The 3213-nt window shown below is 52.3% G+C and overlaps 1 pseudogene across 1 annotated transcript; it reads right to left on the reverse strand.

The window, feature by feature from the left end:
• Positions 1–1324: 1324 nt before the first annotated feature.
• On the reverse strand, positions 1325–2839 carry LOC309802946 (fascin-like; annotated as a pseudogene). The gene has a single exon. The product of its transcript is annotated as a fascin-like (transcript).
• Positions 2840–3213: the final 374 nt, after the last annotated feature.

Consider the following 3213-nt stretch of genomic DNA (forward strand, 5'->3'; position numbering starts at 1 on the left):
GCAGCTCTGATGGCTGCTGGCATTCCTTTGCTTGTAGCCAAATCACTCCAAGTTCCTCTGTGGTCACATTACTTGCTCCTCTTCTGTCTATGTAGTAAAATCTCCTGATAATTTAAGTCCTCGTGGAATATTTCATAGAAATTGACAAATTGTTAGTAAAATTAGAAAAGTATATTAATTTAGTCAATAATTAACACATTTTTAAAATTAATGAAATTAATTTTAAAAAATTAAAATTAAAATTAAAAATTTACCATGCCAGCTTTTTAAATACATGAAAAATTTTAACTACCACTTTTTTTTTTTTTGCAGACTTGCATTATTTTATTTTGCTCTTTCCAGTCTAAAGCTACTATGTATCATGGGCATTTAGAGTTTTACAAATGACACTTTCAAAAAATAAAAGACCAAGACACCCAGAGTGAGATGCATGGTAGACACTAACCAGAGGTTAGGGGAGCTGGCAGGGACGGGCCTCAAGTCAGGGTCCAGATGGCTTCCACAGGGCTCCTGGCTGAGCACAATGCCCAACTTCATCCTCCTGAGACCCAGGAGTCCAGTCAGGAGGGGAGAACTGATCACACCAGGGGGCCCTGGCTGAGGCCATGAGGGGCCCAGCACTACCAGGTGAGGACACAGGCCTGGTGCTGGGGCACACTGGAGAGAGGGGGCCAATGAGAGCCTCCTGGTAAGGTGGGGGCAGGCTCTGAATTTGGGGAGCTGCCCCACCTGCACTATCACTAGTGGGCAGACAGGGCACCGAGGCCCAGAGATGCCATCTCAAGAGCTCCCCACAGGACCCCTTGAAGACCACTCATGGCTACAACGAGGCTTGCCTGGGGTTGCTGCAGAAATAATATTTCAATTAAAAAAAAACCAAAAAACACTGATTTGGTCATTTTTCTGCTTCCAGTCAGTCCAGTGTGAAAGAAATGAGACTGTGGCCCCTGCACCACAGCAGGATGGGCAGTGGCCAGGCCCCAGTGGCCACCAAACCAAGCCTGCTCCATGCACAAGAAGCAGGAGCCAGCCCCCTCCTGTCCATCCTCAGGGATGATGCACCAGGGGGCCTCCCACAGGCTTGGCGCAAGAGCTTGGCTCCTGGGAATTGGGGGAAGTGGGGTGCTCAGGAGGGGACAGGGGATTCCAGTTACACATCTGCCACTCCCAGGGGCTCGGGAAGGCCTCCCAGCCCTCCATTTCTCCTTGGCCTCTTTGGGGAAATAAGTCTCGGAGTCATCTGAGGTCAGAAGAAAGAAGTTTTAGCCTCTCTCAGGGCAGAGAAGAGAGGACAGAGGGATCTCAAATCCCTCCAAGGACTGGGTCAGAGCCACTGACCGGCCCGGGGGGAGGCCACATGGGACAACAGGTGAGGGCACCGTTTTCTCTGGGTTTCCAGTTTGAAAGTTAAGGGGCTCCAACCGCAGCGGAGCTCACCTGGAGCAGAGTGAACAAAGAGGGGCCTGGGCAGGGAGGAGAAGTGGAAGCAGGAGGCGGGGCCTAGTATCCCCACAGTGTGTGTGATGTGGTCGACGGTGTCAGCACTGGCCCTCAGGGACCCCACATGACTCTTCTTCGGGTAGTGTCTGCCCACCTTGATGACCAACTTGCTGTCACAGAACTTGAAGAGGAAGTCCACAGAGGTGTCACTGCTCCTGGTGACCCAGGAGGTGTTGCCCACCATCAAGTACTTGCCCGTGGAGGCTTTGATGTTGTAGGCACCGTCTCTGAACTACAGCGGGAAGACGTCTTAGCTGGAGTGGCTGGCATCCAGGATACCCGTGACCTTGTGGCAGGCAGTGAAGCCATGGTCCCCACGGAACTCGATCATGAGGCTATTGACCAGTTTCATGAAGAAGAGCTCTGAGTCCGCTGCTGTCTCCACCAAGGCCGTCACAAACTTGCCATTAGACACATGCAGTATAATCCTCTGATCATGCCACTCGATGTCAAAGTAGCAGCCGGTGTCCTTGGTGGAGGAGGTGGACTGACACCACTGGTAGCTGTCAGTACTTGCTCGAGTGGGTGCGGAAGGCGTGCTTTTTGGTATAGTGGTCGATCTCCAGCTGGAAATTCTGTTGGTTGGTCTCTTCGTCCTGATTGGCTGGCAGGTCCATAGCCTGGCTCGTGGACATGTTCCTCTCGTCGGTCCCCTGCAGCATGACCTGGGCACAGCTCTGCTCCAGGGCGAAGAGCTCGTCCTTCCCCACCTTTGTGGCCTTGCCCCGATGGCACCTTGCAGTCGCGGAAAGCCACCTTGCCAGAGCAGAACTCGAGTGCGTAGCTGGTGGTGGACTCTGGGTCCCAGTTGTAGCGCTGGTCCTGGAAGGCCAGCGTGATGAGCTAGTTGACGCCCCAGGGCACGTCGTGGTCCACTGTGATCTTTTCCGCCAGCTGCACGCTCAGGTGCTCGTAGCTCTTGCAGGCCATGCTGCAGATGTTGACCTGCGGGTGCGTGGCCATGTGCACACTCCACTTCTCGGCCAGTGAAGTGGTCCGAGCAAAGCACGACAGGTGGTCCTCAGTGCCGGCAAAGTAGAGCCGGTGTCCTTCGGACGGCAGAGACCTGCAGCCGTCGTCGTCATGCATCATGATGGTAAAGTGCTGGGCACCTCGTGTTCGCAGGTTACGTTGCCATCCTTCTCCGCCGCCAGGTAGCTGACTGCTGCCCAACTCATCGGGCGGCTGCACCAGCATCCGCATCTGCATCTTCTTCAGGCTGCTGGCCCACTGGTTCATTTTGAACCTGAACGTCTCGGCCGTCAGGTACTTGTTGCTGCAGTTAATGAGACCGAACTGGATCTGCGGGGCCTCGGCCATGCAGTTGTCAGTCACGATGGCGGCGAACCCGAGGCCCGTGCAGCCAGGGAGGTCGGTGGCAGGTTCTCGCGGCGGCCCCCCCGCTCCTTTGTTCAGCTACCTCGGCCGTGCGCGCACCCTCAGCAGTGCTCTACAATCACCACGATTTTTTGACATAATATTTAAAAGAATAAAAATGTCCAGTGGAAAGAAAGCTAAAAATTGACTACATAAATTCCAACGATGGTCAAAAAGGAATACAGAAATATGAGTCAATATGTTTTCATGGGCTTTAAATCTGGGTTTAAATATTAATTAATTAATCTCTTCCTTCATTCCACAAGCTGAAATAAACTGCAAGGGATATACCTAAATAGAATCAACTTGTCAAATTAAAGAAAAACACAATGTAAT

Source organism: Mesoplodon mirus (assembly GCF_964341445.2).
Source record: "Mesoplodon mirus genome assembly, chromosome: 4".
NCBI classification, from domain to species: domain Eukaryota; kingdom Metazoa; phylum Chordata; class Mammalia; order Artiodactyla; family Ziphiidae; genus Mesoplodon; species Mesoplodon mirus.